The 12,661-nt window shown below is 35.4% G+C and overlaps 1 long non-coding RNA gene across 1 annotated transcript; it reads left to right on the forward strand.

Annotated features, from left to right (window-relative positions):
• The first annotated feature begins 2,464 nt into the window (after window positions 1-2,464).
• LOC127479510 (uncharacterized) lies at window positions 2,465-12,315 on the forward strand. The gene is made up of 3 exons (XR_007907591.1): window positions 2,465-2,526; window positions 10,155-10,352; window positions 12,113-12,315. It is a non-coding gene; the product is annotated as an uncharacterized LOC127479510 (long non-coding RNA).
• The last annotated feature ends 346 nt before the right edge of the window (window positions 12,316-12,661 follow it).

The raw sequence follows: 12,661 nt of genomic DNA on the forward strand, positions 1-12,661 counted from the left end.
ATCAAACTTGTCTGTTAAAAAAAAGAAAATTTATTTAGATGTTCATTTGAAATAAGATTTATATACCACATTTTCTTAGTTTTAGTGGACTGGATTTTATTTTATATAAAATTGTAAAGAAAAAAAAAGAGTGACATAGGGACTGCGTTGATTAAAAAAAATTGTATTTAATGGGAAAAAAGATCTGCATATCTCAGGATATGTGTCAAAGCAAAGGGATGTGAAAAATTAATTCAAAGTTATTTGAAGCTCATAAAGAGCTGAAATCAGTCTTCCCTAAAAATTATTACAAGAAATTTAAATTAAATAACCCCAGACCTTGTAGGGAAGTTAAATTTTAAAATAAAAAAAGTATGCAACTGATGGTGACATTTACAGAAAAAATAAACTGAGGGATATTCATGAACCCAGAAGAAAAGACAGGAGGACTCTGTACCATGTTTACAAGTACAATTGTATTATATGGAAACATAGTTAATATCTGACTGTAATTATGCACTCTTATATTTTGTGTCCCCATCCCTGAATCACCTGATGAAATCAAAACCTAAAGAATAACTGTTATCCCCTGGTGTTTAATTGTTATTAATTATTAAGCAAGTATTTTTTGCAATAACAAATTATTGCTTCTCAGATGTTTTGTGAATTCCAGTTCACTAACCTGCACTATAAACTAGGCATAACACATCTTTGTCAAATAAATTAAAACACAATTTCATGTCCACTGCCTGAAATGTACAGAGGGAAACACTTGTTACTAAATTAAAATAAATGAAAAAATAAATGAAGTATTGAATAATTTTTAATTAGACTCTGACAGAGTACGGGAAACTGAAAGGTCCTTGATTTAAAGTAACCACCACTTAGCAACAACTAAAACATCAATGCTCAATATCATATATTCAGGTATCCATATAGGTATGTAAATTGAAACACATATCAAATGGAACATTTGATTTTTCTCAACGCACTGGAATATGGCAACACTGACATCTACTGGTGTTAGTCAGGTTTGGGGGAGCTTTTCTGCAAACAATCATGAAGTTTCTTGTGCATTCATGGAATTAAAGAGTGTTACTTCAGTTAGTTGCAATTCTACTGACAGAGTAGACTGCTAAAGTGGACTTGATTCTCATTTCTGCTAATTGCAATGTATTTCCATTTAAAAACCTATTTAAATTTTCAGAATACTGAATAAGTAACAGTGGGTGTCTCAGCATAACTGAGAACCAGCCATTTGATTTAACAAACAAAATGCCTTCTTGAAGTACATTTGGCCATTAAAAAGGAATTCTTAAAATGCAGCACTTACTCATAAGTTGTAGTTCTTACACAGAGAAAAAGATTGCAGATCTGGGAGTAGTTCTTGAACTCTTTTTAGGTTTCATTCTTCAAATGGAAGCTTTGATCTATTTCTTAAAGAGAAGAAAAGTAAGAACTGAAATCCAAACTTCTGACAAGCATTTGGCCTTCCTAGTTTTTCTTTATATCGAAGCAGTTTGTTTTGTACCGGATTTTTGTGGCAAGGTTTTGGTAGTGGGGCAGCTACAGGGTGGCTTCTCTGAGAAGTTGCTGGAAGCTTCCTCCTTGTCTGACAGAGCTAATGCCAAACAGCTCCAAGATGGACCTTGCACCGGACAAGGCTGAGCTCGTCAGCAATAGTGTGAGCACCTCTGGGTGCTCACAGAAGGGGGGAAAAAAGCTGAGCAGGAGCAACTGAAGACAGCGAAGAAATATGTGACAGAAACAGCTGCAGAAACTGCAGACACTGAGTTTGGTGAAGAAGAAGAAGGGGGAGGAAGTGCTCCAGGTGACAGAGCTGAGATTCCCCTGCAGCCCATGGAGGTCCACAGAGGAGCAGTGACCCACCTGCAGCCTGTGGAGGAGTCCCACACCAGAGCAGGTGGGTGCCCAAAGGAGGCTGTGACCCTGTGGGAAGCTTGTGCTGTACTAGGTTTTCAGCAAGACCTGTAGACCTGCAGAGAGGGGTCCAAACTGGAGCAGGTTTGCTGGCAGAACTTGTGATCCATGGGGGACCCACACTGGAGCAATACATGAAGAATTGTAGCCTGTGGGGTGGACTCCCTTTGGAGGAGTTCATGGAGGATTACTTCCTGTGGGAGGGACCCCACACTGGAGCTGGGGAAGAGTGTGAGGAGTCTTCTCACGAGGAGGAAAGAGCAGCGGAGGTAACACATGTAATGAACTCAATCCCATGTTCCCTTGTGCCACTGGAGTGGAAGAGGTAGTGAATTCCGGAGTAAAATCTTCGGAAGGAGAGAGGAGTGGGGGGAAAGTGTTTTAAGATTTGATTTTATTTCTTATTTTCCTACTCTGATTTGATTGGTAATAATGTATTTTCTTTTCTTCCAAGTCAAGTCTGTTTTGCCTGTGATGGTAATTGGTGAGTGATCTCTCCCTGTTTTTATCTTAACCCATGAGCCTTTCACTATATTTTCTCTCCCCTGACCAGCTGAGGAGGGGACTGATGAAACAGCTTTGATGGTCACTAGGAGTCCAGCCAGGGTAAGTCCACCACAGGTGGTTCTGACTCTTCAAGGTGGTTGCCTGCATAAAAGGAACGTCAAATGAAGCTATACAACATGCAAAAAGGTATAAAACAATCAAAATATTTCTTATCATTTGGTGGTTAAAAGTGTTTTAAGGCAACAATGTAAAAAGAGCTGTCCCTCCCTAGGTCACTTCTGTCACAAATCATTTTCAATTCAATGAGTTTATATTAAATAATCAACTGTGAGTTAATGCAAAACATCAGACTTTTCATTTCTAGAACAGAGAAGCAACATGGAGTAAAGCTCCAAGTAATAATAATACTGATTTAATAATATTGTTTCCATCTGCTGGTAAAAAAGTGTAAAATCAGAATGTCTTGGGGAGATACAGGCATTCCTGTATGAAGGAACCTTAACAAACATAACATGAAGCTACAAATCTCATTAAAATTTTTGCAGGATATCTGTGAGGAAAAGGTTTGACAATCCACATATAACCGTCATAAAAATATATTTAGCTTAATACTTGTTTTCATGGCTAAAAAAAATAGCTTTTTTAACCCTCAGATTGATGCTTGCAGAGCATGCCAAGATTAAACAGGAGTGCAAAACAAGGCACCTTTGCTATCTGATTAAATAAATTTAATACAGGCAATCTCAGGAGAGAGTTGTACCTGACCTTGGGAAGTTTACATCCTGATAAAATGATGCATCCTGCTCTGCAAGACATTTTTTTTGCACATGTGAATGAAAAGTTATATATATTTTTAAGCCTGTGGATATTTTTCATAGTGAAGGCAAGACTTTAAAGCAAGAAAATTATTGCTTTCTTGATCTGATTTACCACAAAATCCTACCACTGCAGGCGTCTTTGGACTTTGTTATAGTCAAACAAGATTCTTTCACAGAAGAACTCAGAATTAGAGAAAAAAAAAATCTATCGCTATTTATATGGTTAAAGTAATTTCAATTTCACCATCCACTACACAGAAACCATGCATACCCCCAGACAGAAAATTTGCATTTGTGAAATTAGCTAAATGAAGGGAATTGGTCGGTTATGAAAGGTGAACAGCTTAAACGGACCTAAATTAGTGTCAGGTAAACGATATCTTCGACCTTCAAGGCTCACACAAGGCAACCAGTTTTAAAAATGAGAACCAGGTGATTGTAGATGGTGCCACTAGATGGCAGTCCTCCAAAGAATTTAGTTCTCCTGATTTCGGGGATTAAATGAATTCAGCAAAGAATTTTAGTACAGGCTTCTTTTGAAACTTTAATTCTCTTCCTGTCTGGGGAATGTAGCTCTAAATCTAAAACTTTCCTCCCAAAAATTTCTAATCATTCCTACAGCTCAAGCACCCTCAATTTCCTGAACCTGTTGGCTACTTCTTGAAAATCAGATTCTCAGCTTCAAATTCTGTCCTCCCCTAGCTTCTGCAATTCAGCTCCTCTAGATCCACTCCCAAGTAACTCTTTCAACTTCCCGGGTATTTCAAGGGGTTCTGTCCTTTACTCTCTTCTCATTTTCCTCTACCCAATGTCTAGTAACTTTATACTCAAAGACACATACAGGTTCCTTCTCTATAGTAATGAATAGGAGCGTGATTCACCACTCTGTTCTGCACCAACAGAAAGATCAGATGATCTTTCTCTTAGGGATGTCAAGCTGCCAGTTCTAGCTCAGCAAGGCTGAAAGGTAAGGTTCTAATGAGCCTTGGCCTTTTCGACCTTCATGACCTCTCCACTACTTACTTTTTTCATTCACTATGGCTAGCACAGACTCAGAACACAGGTGATATTCATAACATTCTAAAATTAAATGCTTTTTCTAATTTCTCTACAAAACTAATGTCTGATATCTAATTTCATATCTTGCTTGCTGCACCATCAGTTTCTTAACCTAGACAAGCATCATCTTGTTCTGTTCACAGTCATTCAAACTGCTACTGCAAAGACCATAGTTACTTCCTTGGAACACTATTCTATCCTTTGAAGTAACAAAAAAAGAAAAGCTCATTCAACTACAAGATGCTCCTCTGCTTTAAAAGCCTTCACAGCCTTTCCTTTTTTGTCATCTCCAAAGCAGTAAAATGATAAGTTCTACTTTTGTGACTTCTAACTCAATCACTGACTTCCTATGTTCAGGGGGGTTCCTTTCTGAACACCTTTTTGCCACCCTTACACGGCCTCTCACATTCCTGAGAGCCATTGATTTATTGTCTCAGAATTTCCTTAAATTCTCTCCCACCATGTCCTGCAAAATAGTTAATGGCTGGGTTTCTGGTATGCTGAGACCTCTGCTTAAATGCTGATTAGCATCCTTATTCTAATTGAGTCCTTATATTCTCTGTATGTATCTGTTCAACAGACAGAAGTGCTGCTGAATCAAAAGCAAATACTCCAACAAAGACCATGAATCATATTCATGTGCTACCCAAGTTGCTGACCAAAGCAGAAGTTCACAAAAACCAAAGGGAAACATCAGGGCCTAATCCTGTACCCTGAAATAATGCCATCCTTGATGCTTAGGACAATACTGACTACATCAAAAGAATTCAATTACTAAAAACTTTCATAAAGCGATTTATTGATTCATATTTTAAGAGCAGAGAGAAGCATCATTATTAGCCTGACCTTCTAAATAATACAGACAATAAAATTTCATCAGTACTCCTGCACCAAGCTCATGATTGGCTGCATGAAACCCAGGTAACACCTCAGAAAGAAATCTAGTCTTGATTTGAAGGGAGTAAATAATGGATAATTTCAGAATCTGCTACTTTCATTGCTATACATTGAAATCTTACAGCTAGTCTCAATTTGTCTAGACTGAAATCTCAACTATTAGGTCTGTTAACGTTTTCATTTAGCAAATCCTCTTTCATCAGAAACTGTACCATACAGGTAACATATTCAGATCAACACTCTCTCTCTCTCTCTCTCTCTCTCTCTCTCTCTCTCACTTTTATAAAACCTACATAATGATAAGTCTTAATACAGAACTGGTAGTCAAGAAAAAGAGAGAACACATACAGGAATTGACCCTTCTGCTTGCTCCCTTGTAACTTTATTTGAAACACTCTGTTAGTAAATTAAGTGCACAACATTCCTAAAAATATTCATATGGAAGGATAATCACATATTTAGCCAACGAAATCTGCTGACCCTCTCTGGAACTTTTCAGGGGCTGCAGGCAGATATTTCTTTTCATTTCAAATCCAGAACATGGAGCCCTCTTCTAAGGATGGATGCATCCATTCTTTCAAGGAGGGGCAAGGTGCATTTTTTTTTCTTTTAAGAGTAAAAAGCAGAGATGTCATTTCCACCTTTTTTTTGTTAATACATTATTGAAGCACGGAACCAGGAAATGAGAATTCATTGCTTATCTGAGGATTCAAACCTCACTTACCATTAGATTATTTGAGCATTCTGGGTACAGGAAGTTGTGTTGCTGAGCAGAAAAGAATGCAAAAGTCATGCAGACAAGAAAGACAAGTGCTGACATGACCATCTCAGTTATTAGAGCACTTACCTGGAACAGAATAGCTCTGTATAATATTTCTAATCCCAAAACTTCTTTTCTATATTATTGCTAATGTCTCACTTCCTTTGTTTTAAGGTAAACATGTTTAATTTATAGTTCAGAGAGTATTACAGAGACATCTTCTGCTGCTTATCTTTCAAGAATGTAAAGCTCCTTTCAGAGTTACTGCTGCTTTTCAGGATACAATCTCCCCTCCTACAAAGTATGACCCTAATTCCCTATTCTTATCCTTATGACCTTGCATTTGGCTGCACTAAAATGCATTTTTTTCAAGTGAACCCAAGTTAACAAGCTACACAAATTGCCTTGTAAAACTGACCAAGCCTTATCCTTATTTACCACTCTACCATTCTTTAGTCACTATGGACTTTAGAAGCAATAATTTGGTATTTCTAGAGCTGGTGATACTCAGAAACTAGAAGTAGCAAACCACCAGTCTGAAAAACCATCAGAAATAACTTGAGAGTATTAAGGCTCCAATTCTGAATTTTTTTGTATCATTATAGAAACTAGAAAGACACAAAAAAGCAAAGTAATAAGTAGTGAAAAATAATATGCTTCATATTAATTTGTATCCACAATATTTATTGCAAAACAAATAAAAAATTTAAAAACCCCAAATATTTGGGAATTCACTACAATCAAATGTAACAATTGGTAATATAGCAACACGATAAAACTGAGTAGGCCTATTCCACAATTAATTTACACATCCTTACTACTTCTTATAGAACAAATTTTTTGACAGATCTCTACTTACCTGCTGTGTCAGCCTCAGAAAAATTAACTATAATGCATTTTCTTCTTCTTCGGCTCCTCATTTATTAAGCATCCTGCAATTATCACATAACTACCTACTACATATGCAATGAATGCTTTTGACTGCAAGTTTTTCTAGGTCCCAGTTATGTATGTGTTTCCTTTTGTGCATGTGTTCAGCTCAACAGAACTGCACTCAATTGCTTAAAGTTATGCTTGTTCCTAAGTGTCTGTAGAGTCAAGACTGAGGTAAGACTCTGTGTGTGATAAAGGGCCGGTGGGTGTGTACTTTAAACCTTTTACTATTGCAGAATTTTACATCCACAGAAAACTTACTGTATTTGCTTAGTATTTCTTGTTATTTCAATGGGATTTCTCACGTGAGTAGAATATATTTATAACCTAAATTGAGGCATAGAACTTAAAACATGTCTACAAAATGCAATTTATTTTTAAAAACATACAATACTTTTTACATTCTAAGCAAGAAACAAGTCTTTTAGTAGCCTTGTTCTAATTATTTTAAAATACATCCACCAAATAAGAGAATTTTTTCAAATCTTTTTCTTTTCCACTTCTTTAAAATTACAAAATCCTGAAACATCATAAAAGTTATTTCTCAACACGTAATACTGTATGTTACAAAAGGAATTAAATCATAGTAAGTCTGAAAATAATAAGTTCATAACTTTTCCTTTCAGCTTGCTCTTTCAAATTAGTATATTGGTTCTTCCTCCTTATGGTCCATGTCTCTCTGCACCTAATATAAAAGGCCTCTAAAAATGAAAATAAAGAAATCAAGAATCTTCGTATCTATTCTCTAGATTCCAAAATACATAATTTATCCAATACTACATCATGACATTCATCAGACCATAGGATGTAAACTGCAAACATAAATACTTGGCACAAGGTAACTAGTAATTTCTACTAAAATTATTTAGAAAAGAAAAACAGGTAAAGCTAAATTGTTGGTAATAATTTTAAAATAAAAAAAAAAAGCAGGAGTCACAGTTTTCCTCTTGCAACTTAAGTAGATCTTTCCTTTGTTGCACTGAAAACTTAAACTGAGCAATGCAGAGTTTTCATCTTAAATTGGGTATATGAATAAATGTTGTGTAAAAATGCTACACATATATTCAAATTCTCTCTCAGCAGAGAGCATCTGTTAATACCCTTAAAACTTTGAATTAGTTTTATGACATGCTGTCACTTGAACATCTTCCTAGCTTTTCAATTCAGCTATTGATTTTAGAGGAAATGTGAGGTCTTTGGCTATCTTTGAAAAGTTAATAACTACAAAATTCTACCATTTAACTCTCCAATCTAAGTTGTACTGAAGGTGATGAAAGTCTATTGACTTCCACAGGCCACAGATCAAATTCTAAACACAGTCCCTGGCTACTGTATGAACTCTACAAAGTTAATAAATGTCTAACATGCAGAGAGTTACAATGTGAGGGGCAGTATACAGAAAATGTCTGAGAGGTAAAAAACAAAAATCAGAAATGACTCCGCAAATATAGGTTACTTTAATTAAAGTTCGTAAGTACCTTCATATTTTTAGGAGAATGAAATGAAAATGGTAGAAATTCCACTTTGAAATTACACTAAACAGTTTTCAGGTTTAACTATTTCATCCCAGGTTCTTCTGGACAACGACACTTTCAACAACTTGACTTTTTGTTATAAGGACCTATGCCTTATGTTATAAACAGATATTATAAAAGGGAAATCATCAAGAATTACAAAACTGTGTAAAGAAAAACATAAGATTGATTTATCATGCAATACATGTTCACATTACAAAAATATTTCATATTTGCTTACATTTTTTGGAAAAAAAGAAGACTGAAAAAAAAGTAAAAGTCACACTTGTAAAATCAGCATAATAGAACTTTGACTCACAATCGAAAAATGATCTGAAGCATATATCAGAATATCTCCACTACATTAATTAATATCTCCACTACATTAAGTCCAGAGGCTTATAGGCACATGACAACCTTACAGAAAATAGTGTCAATAAATCTCTTTATTTTAGTTAAAATTACTCAAAATAATTTTTTCAAGTCATACAATTTTAATGTATAGAAAAGAGCCTAGTTACTTTATGCTTCAATGAGACAGTTTCACAGATCTTACAGTCCAAAGTCTCTACTGAAATCAGTGGGTTTTTTGCGTCAATGAGAACAGGATTGAGATTATGAATAAAATGTGAAAGTTAAACATATGAATGAAATATCCAGTTTGAAAAGCAGCTCAATTACACAATATATAAGATTGATTAGGATTTGAGGCACACTTACAGCAATCCCATTTGACGCAAAGGATTTTTTTTTAACTAATTGAATAATTTTACAACATGAACAGAAACAAGTAATTGTTCCAGATTGGGAAATCAGAGATCGGTGCTTTAATAAGAAAATCATATTAATTTAAAATTAGAAAGAAATATTTCACACTACTTTTTTAACTCAATAAGAAGTATATAATCTTCATTAATGTTTACAGAAATTTAGGATGCTGTAACACAATTCATTTTCTCTACAATGCAATTACCACACGACCAAAATAAAACAAAAATAGATGGCAAATAGTTTAACTTTGAACTTACAATGATTTCCAGAAGTGATGGCTGGCAAAACAATTTTAAAATTTCCAGGAACTTTTTCTGTAAGTTTTATCATTTACTTTAAATAAATAAAATCAATTTGAATGTTATTTTAATTACATTACCAGTATTGCTCTTGTGTAGAAGTTATCATTTCATTGAATGAACTAAATGAATGCTTTATCAATGTACACTGAAATATTCAGGGCATGCTGCAGGTAAAGGTGAATGTTTTTACGGCACACACTCTCCTAAAATAGACTATTTATCATTCTTTGAAAAGGGGACATAAAAAAACAATACTATGTGTGTGGCCTACATTACCTTCACTTAATGCACTAAATACAGGTTTTTTAGAAAATTGTGCAGTTTCTGCGCCATTGATAATCTGACAGTAAGTATTTATTGAGGGTAAAACACTCATTGTCTGTTGACACTATTTGTTTTAATATATAATCTTGCTAACCAAATGATCTTTAAGCAATGCAGATAAGCAATGGCATGCAAAGGGTCACTTAAATGCCAATTTGACTGTTTCATAAACTTAAGCATTCTTTTCCCATGACTATTCTCAGCTACTTAATTGAAAGTATTATCCATTTACAAACTTAAGGCCTGCCATAAAAAGGCTCTCTTCTGCATCCAATAGACCTTTCAGAACCCTAAGAACAACAAAATCTAATCAATAAAGCTTCTCTTTTCTTTTCCTCTTTTCTTATAGGGAAGTGAAGAACTAACCTATAGTACATCTAAACAAAGCTATCTGTAAAGATCTTTTTAGCAGTGGAGACCATAAAACTGAAGAGTCTGACTTGGTGTGGGATGGACAGGATCAGTTAAGTTAGGACATGGCCTGTACTACTTTTGCAGTCTGCACTCCTACTACAGAATGACAGATACAACCTACGACAAGAGCAAGGTAATAAGCAGTTGTCCTTAAATTATAGCTCTACATGTAAAATCTCCTGAATTTCAGACAAGCACTGACTGTAATACAAATTCAAGTTAATGAATTTTTAATACATCTTCTCTATTTAAAGATGATGACTTACAGCTGGCATTGCTTATATTAAATTTGTGGTATTTTCCATTGTTTGTTTTTAATTATTTTGATTAGATTATGCTTGGAATTGTATAGACAAATTCAACCCCACATAAGCAACTTCAGTTTCTGATGCAGCCAAGTGAAGTTTCATCTACATATAACAGGACTGAATAGGCTCTTTGTATTTTAAAAACCATATCAGAACTATTTCAAGGACTTAAACAGAAAGTTAAAGCTAGAGGTACCAAACTAAACCTGATAATTTAGATTTGGAATTGTAAGTGTTCAGATCCAGATTTGGGGGGATGGCATTATTTCTTCTCCAAACTCAGCTATCACGCTATGCACCAATAACTTAATATGTTTTCAGTAATTTTCTCATAATAATGAAATAAGATTCAAAAATTACTTGATATTTGAGGCCTGAGGAGCCAAAGATTGTTGCAAGTGATGTTCTTCTTGTAGCTCTTTCTGAACTTCATCTAGTTTAATTTTTTTATAGCACTTTTCCTTCTACCTGTAGCACATCCCAAGATGGAGCCTAAAATGTTTATGAATAACTGATAAATACAGTATTACAAACTGTTAAGTTACAAAGATATTTTCACACCCTCTCTGGAGAAGTACAAGGAGCAACGTCACATAAGCAGCTCTGACTATCAGAACACAGTTCAATTAAACTACAACAGTTTAGACCTGCTGTCACTACACATATCACAGCGGTGCCTACAGCTAATCAGTATAAGGAATAAGCAGAAAAGTGTGATAAAACAAAATTTCCAGTGTGCCTTACCTAAATTATTTCTCTGAATAGTGTATAAGATGAACGTATTTCAATCTATTACAAAGATATAATCAAACATGCATCAAAATCATATTAGTATGTAAAAATAATAAAGTAAGAAGAGCACGAACACATATGCAATTTTTACTGTATTTTTAAGCAAATTCAAGCAAATGTATAGTTTAAAATATTATATTTTTAGGAAGCTTCCTCAAGGTTATGTTTTTTAAATACAGGAACTTCAGCAGGAGTACAGATGTAAGGAATTCCTACTGTTTCCACCCACAGCTGCTCATTCCTATTTATTAGTTGTGCTTAGTTGCTCCAAAAATTGTTTTTTTCACACTGTGAAATAAATCAAATAACTGATCCATGTTGAAAAAAATCGTAGTAAAAAAAAAAGATGTGGAGGTGTCCTAACTGTAGAGGCTGGGACCAGTTTATCACTATGTGGGTATAATCAAAACTGTATTCTACACTCTCCATGTCATTTCTGAAGTACTGTTAATAATAGATAATTTGCAGCAGCTGCCCAGGGCACACCTGACACCTCAAGCTACAAGGTGGGTGTTAAAGAACTCTGGGAAGAGTGTTTCTTTGTCTTCACACCAATGATTCAGCTGTGATAACTCCCCTCTGGGGAGGAATTAGCACCTTTACACCCAGCCTGAGGGGTCATCTCTGTTAATGGGCCATACTGGACTGGCATAATAGGCAGCTCCAACAACTTAGACCATCAAGGACTCCAAAAATATCCCATGACTCACAGAGTTAAATAACCCTGGGGGAGGTACTGGACATTCCCAGTTGAACCTGAGCACATATAATCTTGGGGTTTTGGGATTTCCAGTACCACTTGTCAGATCCAGAGGATGACCAGAACTTCAACAGGACTGCAACAGTCGCTCTCGACAAGATTACGATCATCACTTCAACAGAACTGCAATCATCATCCAGACCATTTCCTTTTATTTTGCCTCCAAGGGGACCACATGGTGGTCAGCACAGGGGTGGATGAACACCACTGTGTTCTTGTCCCGGGGTGCAGGGCTATACATCTGTCTTTGTGGGTTAAAACCAGTTTTCCCTGTATCATTGCATTTATTGTAATTTTTTTTTTTTAGTAAATTGTAAGTCTGACTTGTAATCTCTTGAGTTGGGTGCATTTTGTCCATCAGTTTACTTTAAAACCAGCACAAGAGGAAAGACAGAAATTAATCTAAGATCTGTGATTCTCTTTGTAGAGTGCCCCCACATAGAATTTTTGTCTGGGACAGCTCACCATAATCCAGTAGCAAGAGCAAGTGGCAAGGAAAAGGAACTACTGAAGCCATCATTGCTGCCAAAATGTCTTCATCTGTTACATGAAACTAAGCTTCAGAATCTATACCCTTGTACT

The sequence above is a fragment of the Manacus candei genome, unplaced genomic scaffold, assembly GCF_025592945.1.
Source record: "Manacus candei isolate 608988 ecotype Guabito, Panama unplaced genomic scaffold, ASM2559294v1 h1tg000067l, whole genome shotgun sequence".
In the NCBI taxonomy this organism is placed as follows: domain Eukaryota; kingdom Metazoa; phylum Chordata; class Aves; order Passeriformes; family Pipridae; genus Manacus; species Manacus candei.